Consider the following 11974-nt stretch of genomic DNA (forward strand, 5'->3'; position numbering starts at 1 on the left):
CCAAGACGTCTCGTTCCAGACAGTGTGTGTGGCCCAGTGGGGTCCCTGGGACTGGGACTGCTGGATGGAGACAGACAGCACCAGCTCCCTGGGGCCGAGTTGGCATAACAGGGAAGGGCCAGTCCCCTGTCTGTGTGGCTCACCCATGCAGATGGCTTATCCCCGCCTACCCCCTGTCTTGCCTCACTGTCCCAAGCAGGCTGTGGCCAGGCCTGCACCCACCCAGAAGCAGGCCCCTCGGTGATGGGCCCCAGGGTGCCGCCACCTGCCCTCCTCTCGCTTCCCTGGGCCACGGGCACTAGTCCCGGACTGTCCCTGGGCTCCGGGGCTAACGTGCCAGCAGCTACACTGCTGGGTTGTTGGGCCCCAGGAGGCTCCATGGGCTGTGCTGGGGCCGGTTGCACTGGTGGGGTGGAGGGCCCCTGGAGGCTCCATGGGCTGTGCTGGGGCCGGCTGCACTGGTGGGGCGGAGGGCCCCAGGTGGAGCGTGGGACAGCCCCTCAGTGCTCCAAGCTGCAGTGCCGGAAGGACCTCGGTCCTCTGGCAGGCCGATGCGGGGAACGCTCCACAGGGAGCCTTTCTCTGAGAGCCATGGTCCTGGTCAGCTGTCAGTGCTGGAACCAACTCCAGCCTTGGCCATCTCTGCAGAGCTCTGAGGTGTCATCTGGGGAGCCGCAAGGGTGACTCCCAGGCTGGTGGCATGGGCTGCCTGGAACCGACCACCTGTCACCTTGCATCGGAGCAATGCTTGTCGCAGCCTGATAGGTGAGAAACCACAGCCCTGAGGGGATAGGTTGCCTGGAAAACCCTAGGACTGGGTGCCCTGGCGTCCATGTCCCTTCCTTGCAGAACCTTGTCCCCCAGGGGTGAGGTCCCACTGGGGGTGCCCCCCCATGTATCTGCCACGCCCCGTCACAGCCCTTGGGCCTGGAGCGGGAGTTTGTGCTTCCTCCACACCCAGGACGGGCCAGCAGACGCTCACAACATGCCGATTCTCACCAAGTGCTATGTTGGCACGGGTGTTAATTGCAATTTATATTCTGCAGCGTTTTGCACTGGGAGAGGAACCCGCTGTAACAGTTCCCAGTTGGCAGGGCCAGGCCGTTAAGTGGCACACCGTATGCTGTGTGCCGAGAGGCGCGGTCAGCACCCAGGCCTGCACACACATGTGTGTGTGAGCCCGGGGCAGGGCAGCAGGCTCGGGGCTTCCTGCTTGGCTGTCCCTACAGCCCCAAGCTCAGCTGCCTCATCCTGCAGGCCCGTGTCCTGCGGCCCGCTCCCAGCACTGTGAGGGCGTGGGAGCCTCTGGGAGCAGACGGGGCTCCTTCCCAGAGAAGGGCTGGCATCCTCAGCCCTGCCTTCGGAGGCCTTGGGAGTGGGGCTCGTGGTGTCGCCGGCTGTGCTTCTGCAGGAAGGGTGGAGCAGGAGTCCCCCCTGTGGAGTCTCTGCTCCCTGTCCCCGACCTTGTTACGTGCCCCTTGTAGGGCTGACAGCTGCCCACACGTGGTGAGAACCACCAAAGAGTTTGTGAGGCGTGGCCACAGGACCGGAAGGCACCTTGCATGGCTGTGCCTGCCCCCCGCAGGAGTCCCATGAGGAGTGCCCAGGACCTGCCCGGCCCCAAGAACAGATGCCTCCTGGGAGCCCCAGCTGCCCAAGGTCCCAGCCAGCGTCACCTCCCCTGGAGGGCAGGGCCTTGCATGTGGGCCTGGAGGCTGAAGCTCACCCAGAAATGCTGCCCTGGCCGTGCCAGTCATGGGCCGGGCCAGGGCCTGGAGGCTGCAGCAGCTGACCCACCCTGCCTAGACCATGTGTGGGAGAGAGGGGCATGGGGCATGGGGTGCAGGCAGCCCTGTGTGAGCAGTGTCTCTCCCACCTCCACTGAGCACACCATGGTTAGTGTGGTCTTGGGGGCCCCAGGTGGGGAGTCTGGGGTCTCAGTGTTGCTCATGAGCAGGTGCTAAATGACTGTCCCCACCAGTGCCATATGGGCTGCCCATGTGAGGGTCCCCTGGTGACGCCCCCGGGCCCTGCCGTTCCCTGTGTCTAGCTACATGTTGGGGTGGGGGGAAGTCTCTTATGTGAATCTGACATGTGGGAAATTTTTCCAATAAAATGAACTTAAACCTACCTGGCAGCAGTGTGTTCTTTCCAGCAGACATGTTCCCATGCCCAGGCTCCGGGCTCCGTTCACATCCAGTGTGTACTTGGTGGCCGGCCTGGGTCAGTCAGTCACATGAGCTCCGAGCGAGCTGTGCCCATCATGTGTGACTGGAGGGATCTCCATGTTCAAGGCCGTACAGCCAGTGGGGGATGGTCACTTGTCACACACTCAGAACCGGGAAGGGAAGACGGCTGGGCACATGAGGCTGGGAGATCTGTGGCCACGCCGTGTGGAGCGTGGGGAGCTGCTTCTGCGTCACCCCTGGGCCCGGCAGAAAAGCTGTCCTCCGAGACCCTGCACGCACAGATCCTACAGCTGTTGGTTGCCAATTGAGACACCTGCCCGCCTGGCTCCCTGTCAGAGTGCACTGGGGTCACTGCCAAGCTCTAATTCCTGCCTCCAGCTCCCTGCCGTTGGATGCCCTGGGAAGAAGCCATGTGGGCAGGCTCAAGTCCCAGGGAGACCCAGATGGAGTGCCCAGCTCCTGGTTTTGGGTCATGGAGCAGTAGATAGAAGAACTCTTCTCTCAGTTTAAAGTAAGTGATAAATGATGCGGCATTGATGCCTACGGGACAGGTGTGTCTCCCCGAGAGCTGGGGGGCCTGAGGGCAGTGGCCGTTGGCCATAGGGGTGGACGTGACCTGCTGACCACCCCTTGGGCACCCACCTCATCTGGCACAGTTCCCTGTGCACAGCACGCATTAAGAAGCACAGACCCTCACTGGATATTCCCTGCCCTGCCACAAATCGGGGCCTATCCTGGAGTCTCCCCAAGCCCCGGCCTGAGACCCACGCCCTGGCTGGTGGCTCAGCATGCGCACACGGGTGACCCATTTCCAGTGTAAAGCCAGTAAGGCGCGTGGAAGAAAATGTGCAAACAGAACTTGGACCTGCTTCCCCTGTGCACGGCGACCTTGCTGCTCGAGCCTCTGGGAAGGAGGCCGGGGCCCAGGAGCTGGGCTGGCACCCGAGGTCGGGTCAGCGCTGACCTGGCTGCCGGCACTTCCAGCTCCTCACATGGGGCTGGCCTTGTGTCTGCCGTTGCAGACAGCAGCCACCTGCTTTGCGGACTGATTTGCTCATCCATTCGTTCACTGATTTTTTGGCAGAGCGAGTGACATACCATCTGTGGGTTCACTCCAAATGTCCACCAGGGCCAGGCTGCCCGCCAGCCAGGTTGCCCACATAGGTTCTGCCTTCCCAAGCTGCGTGAGCTGTACCGAAGAGCTGCTGCGATGGGGGACGCTTGTCACCGAGGCAGCTATCAAGTACCAGCGCGTCCTCCCCTCCTCCCTTCCCAAGAGCATGCCCGTGGTCACCCAGCTGTCTGCACGGCTCCAGGAAGCCTGGCCCTGGGCATAGAACCCACCCTGCCCTCAGGGTGTTGCCGCGTGTGCCTGTGTGTCCCCAGGCACTGCAGGTTGAGCTCTGCCCGCTGTGTCCCCTGGGCCACCGCACCAGCTCCGCTGTGTCCCCTGGGCCACCGCACCAGCTCCGTTGCTTGGCTCCTCAGTCACTCTTACTCTGCTCGGCATTGAGCCTGGCGTGGCCATCCTGAGGCCACCTCCTCCGGGCAGAGCATGCTGCAGTCTCTGGGACTGAACCCTGAACAGCGGAGCCCGCTTCACTGGGTCCACATGCAGAGGAGCCCTGGCCCTTCCTCAGCCACGGCAGGGACGGCAGTGCTGGGCGGACCCACACACACACTGGCTGCCTGTCCAGGATGGCCCCGCGGCCCCTGCCGAGACCCTGGGTGCAGCAGCCTTGGAGCTGGGGGGACTTGGGACCCCCAGCCGGCACCTGTGCCTACAAGCCCCGCTGTGTGGAGGCCAAGTCCTGGGAACACACTGCTCCTGCCCCCCCCCGTGTGCATGTGGCATGCATTCACGTGTGTGCATTATGACATGCAGGTGTGTGTGTACACAACCGTTAGCTGCAGAAGGAGCATGCTGTGTGTGTGTGTGAGCGTGTTGTGAACATGTGTGTTGGTGTGTGTGCACACATGTTGACCTAGGTCATCTAGGCCTGAGGTGGACAGATGAGGCCACGACTTAGACTGGGTGGGCACGACCTGTCACTGTGGGTGTGAGCCTGCTTTCTGCCTCGTTGAAAGGCAGTGTTGGACAGAGAAGCCGGGATCCCGTGTGTTGGGTCACTCCCCAGTGGCTGCAGTGGCCAGAGCTGGGCTGACCCAAAGCCGGGAGCTTCTCCCAGGCCTCCCAGGTGGGTTCAGGCAGCCCAGCCCCCGGACCATCCTTGGCTGGTTCCCCAGGTGTGTTAACAGGCAGCTCGGTCAGACATGGAGAGCTCAGTGTCTTCTTGTTTCGCCCATCCTGCCGGGTGTGGTGGTGTCTCGCTGTGGCTCTGGCTGTCCTGCCCAAGGGTCCTTCTGTGGGCTCAGTTGTCATCTGGAGTCTCATTCGTTAGGTGCCTGAGTTGGTGTTTTATTAAGTGGTTGACACAAATGTCCTGTTAGAAGTACATCTAGGAATCGTACTTAGAGAGAGCTCTTCCATCTGCTGATTCTCCACGTAGCCACAGTATCCAGGACTGGGCCAAACTGAAGCCAGGAGCCAGAATCTTCGTCCTGGTCTCCCACATGGGTGCAGGGAACCAAGCACGTGGGCCATCCTCTGCCACTTTCCTAGACCACGAGCAGAGCTGGGAGGGAAGAGGAGCAGCCAGTATTCAAAACAGTGGTGGCTTAACCCACCGCGCCACACCTCCGACCCCTCTCCCAGCTTTCTGGGTCAGCTGTGGGTTTGGGCAGGTGGTCTCCCTGCCCTTGTGGTCAGCAATCATCGCCTTTGTGGAACAGGGCTCAGATCCCCAGGGCCATGCGTATGGTCAGGGGCTCCGCCCGGAGCCCCCACGGGCAGGCAGCATCACTCGGTTTTGTGCATTAGCTGAGCTCCTGTCTGGACCCCCAGACCCTTGGCCTGGCCCCCTCCCTGCGAAGGACAGAGGCCTTGGGGAGTTGTCACGCTGGGCAGCAGCAGGTCGTCCTGGAAATGCTGGGCCCTGCTCTGTCGCCCTGGCAACCGGCAGCCCCTTATCAGTTCCCAGAAAACTGCAGAGAATCCAGGCGCGGCCCCACTGCTTTTCAGTTTGTGGCTTGGCTGTTACTTTATTTCTTTCTTTATTTATTTAGGGGAAATGCACAAACCCAGCTCTGGAAGGGGAAGATAAGGCCCAGATCTACCAGAGCGACTGCTGCGGAGAAATCTCTCTTAACTGTGGGCACTCGTCCAGCCGGGCTCCACGGCAAGGATGGGGCGCTGGGCGGGGGCTGTGAGCCGCGTGGACACGGAGGCCTTCAGCATCCCAGGAGTTTACCTCCTGGGCCTCTTGCCCTGGGACAGCCACACCGCCCAGTCCTTCCCTCACAGGGGAGTCCCTGGCTGGCTTAGTGCAGCCCCCATGCCTCCAATATCGTGTACCTGCTGCTGTGTGTGTGCTGCAGGGGGCCACGCTGCTCAGGGCCTGGGGCCTGGGCTGCCCCTTGGGGGCCTCACACCAGTGTCCCTGTGCCCTGCTCCCTGCCACTCTGCTCTCCTGTCCACGCGTGGCCCCAGAGCAGTGGCACAGGCAGCTCCAACCCAGACCCCCCACCCTGTCCTTGTCCTACATGCTGGAAAACTCAAGGTGGTGGTGGGGTGAGGGGTGTCGCAGCCAGCTGTCCCCGGGGCTTCTACGGAATCCTGGAAGACCAACTGTATGTGATCTCAGCTTGTCCCTTTCTGGTCTCCCTTCCTCTTGAGGCACCCCGGCCACCCCCCTGCTCACTGTCTGGGGGACGGAGCCAGGTAGGCAAGCAAGCAGGTGTGGTGGGGCTGGGGACAGTGAGGGGCAAATGCGGGCTCCGAGCAGAGCAGGTCCTGGGAGACCAGTGAGTCAGGAGAGGAATCACCAGGTTTGTGTTTTTTATTCCACATTTTTTCATTTATTTGAAAGGCAGGAAGAGAGAGAGAGTTTCAGGTCTTCCTGTCCACAGGTGGCAGGGCCAGGGTGCTGAGGTGGAGGGGAGACGTGGGCGTCCTGTGTTATCCAGAAAGTTCTACCTGCCACCTCCCTGGGTTCCTGGCCTGGGTATCGCACCCGCTGTGTGTGGCATGGATTGTTTTGGGGATTTTCACGTGCCAGCAGCTCCTTGCACTGCCCAAGGCCTCCACTTCTCGCCATTCAGTGGCCACCAAGGTCCCCCGAGCTGCACATCTGGCCGAAGTTCCTGCTGGACTCACTGTGGACATGGGGCTGCCAGAGTGTGTGCCTCCAGAGGGGCAGCCTGCTCCCCTTTCTGCCCCGAGACGCAGGGCAAGGCCCTGAGGATGGAGGGCCCCGGGCAGGCTGCCACTGCACTGCTTACCGTCCAGGGCCTCAACTTCTGCTGGCCTCCTGCCACCAGGAGCTGACCGACCTCTCCGGAGCTGACCAGAGCAGGCGACGGGAGAAGTCTCAGCTGGGGTTGGTGCTTAGAAGAGCAGAAGGCTCCAGTGGACTGGTCATAGACACCTCCTCCTGGGGCAGCCCTGCACACACAGCAAATGCCCCACTGGTGTGGGCAGCACCCCAGGACAGGGGTGGGCCCCAGGCCCGGGTGGCATAGGAGGGTGGAGTGGTGCTGGGAAGGGTACAGCAGAAATGTTTTGGAAGGCTTTGCTGAGTAACCAAGGAAGCCAGGGACAGGGCAGCAGCGGGGCTGTCTGTGGAACTCTGAAGGGATGGCTGGTCCTGTAGTACCTGCACAGGCCTTGGTGGTGAGGGGCAGCCACAGGCTCCTGTCAAGGCTCGGCTGAGGATGGGAGACCTTGGAAGGGGTGATGGGGCCACTGTCAGTGGGGGGGCACAGCCTGGGGTCTGGGCAAGGACCCTCTACCCCCAGCTGGGGGCGGGGGGCAACCAGCAGGACCAGGTTGGATGGAAGGACAGTGATAACAAGCCTGGGCCCTCAACCTCCAGCCAGGGTGGGTTCCGCCCCTCTGAGCCCTCCTTGGAAGTGTGAGAGGTTGCCATGGTGATGGGGCCAGTGGCCAGCAGGTGTCACCAGAGCCTGCAGAATCTGGGGACCAAGGGGGTGTCTGTGAGCCCCTGACCAGCAGCACTAGTGCACTGGCACCTCCCACCCCTCTGCCAGGGCCCCAGAGCAGCTGAGGTGGGCTGCATTGCCTCAGCAGGCTGGGAGACCCCATGCAGTGTCCTTACGCCAAGGGGCTGCTACACAGAGCCCAGCAAAGGAGCAAGGCGCTGGTCCACTCTGGAAGCCACCTTGACCCAGGAAGCCAGGCTCACGCAGGGGCACACACACAAACACGGGACATACACCGAGGCCCTGTGGCACATGTGCAAGACACGGGGCACAGGACACAGGGGCACACACAACACACCCACAGGGCATCCAGAGGCACGTGCAGGGCACCCACAGACACACCCACAGAAACACCCACAGGCACACACAGAGGCACACACAGCACCCACACAGGGCACCCACAGACACACCCACAGAGGCACCCACAGGCACACACAGAGGCACACACAGCACCCACACAGGGCATCCACAGGCACCCACAGAGGCACGTGCAGGGCACCCACAAACACACCCACAGAGGCACACACAGGGCACCCACAGACACACCCACAGAGGCACCCACAGGCACACACCCAGGTTTGGGACCCAGCCTACACTATTCTGAGGTCAGAGCCCTGGCAGCAGGTGTCCCGGGCAGGGGCTAAGGGTGAGTGGCCCTTTAGCTCCCAGGAGCCTCGCCCCCTTGCCACAGCGCCAAGGTGTGAGCACAGAGGGAGAGCTGAGGGGACTGCTGTGGCAGGTGGGCCAGCGGTGGTGCACTCAGGAATCCGCCGAGCAGTCACGGCTGCTTCCACCCAGTCTCCTTCCCACCCCTGCTCCCCGTCCCCCCCCTCCTCTCCCTCCTCCACTCCCCTCTTCTCCAACCTCCTCCCTTTGCCCTCTTCCTTCCCCTCTCCCTTCCTTCTCCTCCCTTCGGCCCACCTTTCCCTGGCCGCCTCCTCTCCCCCCCTCCTCTCCCCCCCTCCTCTCCCCCCCTCCTCTCCCCCCTCCTCTCCCCCCTCCTCTCCCCCCCTCCTCTCCCCCCCTCCTCTCCCCCCCTCCTCTTTCCCCCTCCTCTCCCCCCCTCCTCTCCCTCCTCCTTCTGCCTCTTTCTCCTCCTTGCCTGCTCCCCCATTCCTCCCCTCCCCCCTCCCCGGAATGCTGCCAATGCCAAGGAAACGCTGAGGCCTGCTTTTTTCTTAATGAATTCTCGATGCTTCCATTAGCGTGTTTTCTACAGAAAGCAAATGAAGAGGCTGCAGAGGAAATTGGCACATGCATCCACAGGGGCTGCTTCCATAGTTCCCACACCTGCCCACAGCCGGGGCACCTGGCCTGGGTCCCGGCCCCCCCCAGGGAGAGGGGAGCCACGCAGCCTGGGTGCCGGCCCCCCCCCCAGGGAGAGGGGAGCCATGCAGGCCTGGGTGTCTGCCCCATTGGGCTGTCAGTGAGACACCCTGGGAGGGTCTGGGTTGTGCAGAAGGCACTGACCCTGTCCCCATTTATACCATTTACCCACCCAGGTACCCACCCATCCGAACACCCGTGTGTCTGTCCATCCATCCAATCCAGCGCTGACCCAGGTCTTGGTCTTAGCTTTCTGTGCACCCACAGACACACCCTCTCAGCAGGGAAGGGAGCTGAGCTGGGACAAGGGGATCCAGCAAGGAAGGCCAGTGTCAGGCAGAGCTGGGGCAGGCAGCTTCTGGAATTGTCCAAACCTCGCCATAGTCATTGCTGGTGAGTGCCAGAGTACCGTGAGGCCTGCCACACAGTGTGGCCTCAGAACACAACCATGAGCTCGGATCCCGTGGGCAGCCCTGCTTCTCTTGGCTCACGCCTATACTGTTCCCCCTCGGCCTCAGCTGGTACCAGCCTACATGGGCCCTGGGGGAGCACTCCAGCCTACCTCATAGAGGGTGCTGAAGGGGGACGCGGTCTGCCCACAGCCTTGGCCCTGGGCATCCTCCGTGGAGTGGTGCCTTCCTAGCTGGGAGCAATTTGGAGGTGAGGGCCTCCAACTGAGAGGTGAGCAGATGAAACTGGGGGCACGAGGTGTGGGTCTCACCGCACTGTTTGTGGGCAGCAGGTTGTGTGCCCGGCCCAGGCCGGGCAGGGGCCACACCCCACAGAAGCCCTCAGCCTGTGGCAGGAGTGACTGGGAGCCCACCCAGTCTGGGGAGCGAGCAGACCTAGCCCCTGGGAGATGGTCACGTCCATGTCCAGCACAGGAGGGATGCAACCAGCGAGAGCTGCCTGCTGGGGGCTCAGGGCAGGGGACGGTCCCCGGCCCTCTCGGGCTACACATGCACTGGTCTCCAGCCTTCCCAGGTCCATGGCCTCACCACCCCACTCCTGCCTGCTCGGTCACTCAGCCTCTCCCGCTGCCACTTCCTATGTCCTTCCTGTCCTAAACCGGGACCGGCTTGCTGGAGAACCACAGGTCAGTTCCTGTGCTGAGAGTTCTCGTTCCAGACAAGGGCACTTCTTTGAGTCCTGGCCAGACTGGCAGTTTCAGCCAAGCACACACGTGGGCCACTTGAGTTCAGGTGCTCGCTGGGAGGCCACGTTATCTGTCAGCCACAGAGCCTCTGCCAAGGATCGTCCCAGCGCCTGGGCCTGGTGCCACCTGTGATTGAGGGCACCGACACGCGATTGTTTGGGTTCAAGCGTGGGGAGTCTAAGGCTGTGAAACCACATCCGCTTGGCTGCTGGCTCGGGCCTGTGTCCTGCTTAACAGCCTGGTCCCCGCTGAGAGGCCCGTGCTCCTGCCCTCACTCCTCAACAATGTCAGTCACCATCTCCGCAGAGCAGGAAAGCCAGTGAGTGGCTTTGCCCGTTGGGCATAGCTGTGTGCACACTTGCCCGGCAGCCTCACCCTGTTCTGTGGGCCAGCAGGCGGCAGTGTGGAGCAGCTGGCATCACCTCATGGGTCCCTGGAGACCCCAACATCAAAGAAGGAGAGCCAAACCACCATGCTGGTCAAGGGCACCTCCCGCTGGTCAAGTGTCCCAGCCCCTCATGCCCGCCAGGACTCAGTGCCCACACCAACAAGAACCCCCTGCATGACCATGGCCGCCTCCTCTTCCAGGAGTCCCCTATCCCTCGCCGCCCCGTCACATGGCCATTGAGGGTCTCTCTGGGCACTGGCAAGTTAATCCTATAAGGAAGTCCTGACCAGGCTCCAGGGAAAGTCAGGTCTAACCCCCACCCATCCTCTCCGAGACCCCAGTCTCCCTGCCTTCTGCCCATGGCTGGAGTCCCCTGTGTCCCTGCCTGACATCCCTTGATTGCTGTGCCAAAGGCCATCAACCTAAACTTTCAGCTGCAGAAGGACCAGCTGGAGGTGTGGGCAGAGAGGGCCCTAGTGCCTGTGCCCCCCTTGTGGCTGGTGCTGGGGACGCCACCCTGAGCCACAGTTCCATGGCAATGAATGCGGTCTGAGAGGGCCCCCTTCCTGTAGGGCAGGGACACAGGCTCTGAGTCCCCAGTGGGGCTCTGTGTGTGGGTGCCGTGGGCCACTGCCATCGGGGCTGGAGAGGGGGCGGGGAGAGACCTGTGTCACTCCTGTGGGTACCCAGGAGGGCCCCCCTGGCCTAGGGGAGCCTCCCACTCCCTGCTAAAAATGGTCCCAATTAGGAGGGGAAGCAGGCAGTGCCTGGGGCCAGGAATGCACCACCTGGCAGGTTTGAGTGTGTCAGCTCCCAGGAGCCATGGAGGTTGGTCTCCAGGGAAGCCACGGTTCCAGGTGTCAGGGAACCGAATTAAACTCCTGCTGTGCCCAGCAGCAGGCTTGGCAGGGGCGGGGCCACTTCCGGACTGTGCTTGCCAGTGGGCACAGGGAGTCAGCACTGTGTGCATGCCATCAGCTGTGGCTGTTGCTGACTGCGGGGGGCCATTGGGCTAGAGGTAGAGAAAAGAACCACCATTGCATTGTACCCTGTGTAAAAGTGGGGCACAGTGGCGTGGCCTAGCAGCTAAAGTCCTCACCTTGAACGCTCCAGGATCCCATATGGGCGCTGGTTCTAATCCCGCCAGCTCCACTTCCCATCCAGCTCCCTGCTTGTGGCCTGGGAAAGCAGTCGAGGACGACCCAAAGCTTTGGGACCCTGCACCCATGTGGGAGACCTGGAAGAAGCTCCTGGCTCCTGGTTTTAGATTGGCTCAGCACCGACCGTTGCGCTCACTTGGGGAGTGAATCATCAGATGGAAGATCTTCCTCTCTATCTCTTCTCCTCTCAGTTTATCTGACTTTGTAATAAAAATAAAATAAATCTTTAAAAATTATTTATTTATTTGTATTTTTTAAAAAGATTTTCAGGGCCCGGCGTGGTGGCGCAAGTGGTTAAAGGTCCTCGCCTTGCACGCCCGGGGTCCCATATGGGCGCCGGTTCTATCCCGGCAGCCCCGCTTCCCATCCAGCTCCCTGCCTGTGGCCTGGGAAGGCAGTCGAGGACAGCCCAAGGCTTTGGGAACCTGCACCCGCGTGGGAGACCCGGAAGAGGCTCCTGGCTTCGGATCGGCATGGCATCAGCCGTTGTGCTCACTTGGGAAGTGAATCATCGGACGAAGATCTTAGATAATAAAATAATAATAATAAAAAAGATTTACGGAGAAAAGGAGAGAGAAAGATCACCATCCACTGGTTTACTCCGCACGTGACCACAATGGCCAGAGCTGAGCTGATCCAGAGCCAGGAGCCAGGAGCTTTTTCCAGGTTTCCCATGCAAGTTCAGGGTCCCAAG

The sequence above is a fragment of the Ochotona curzoniae genome, unplaced genomic scaffold (genome assembly GCF_017591425.1).
Source record: "Ochotona curzoniae isolate NIBS_2020 unplaced genomic scaffold, NIBS_Ocur_1.0 contig_54, whole genome shotgun sequence".
Taxonomy (NCBI): Eukaryota; Metazoa; Chordata; class Mammalia; order Lagomorpha; family Ochotonidae; genus Ochotona; species Ochotona curzoniae.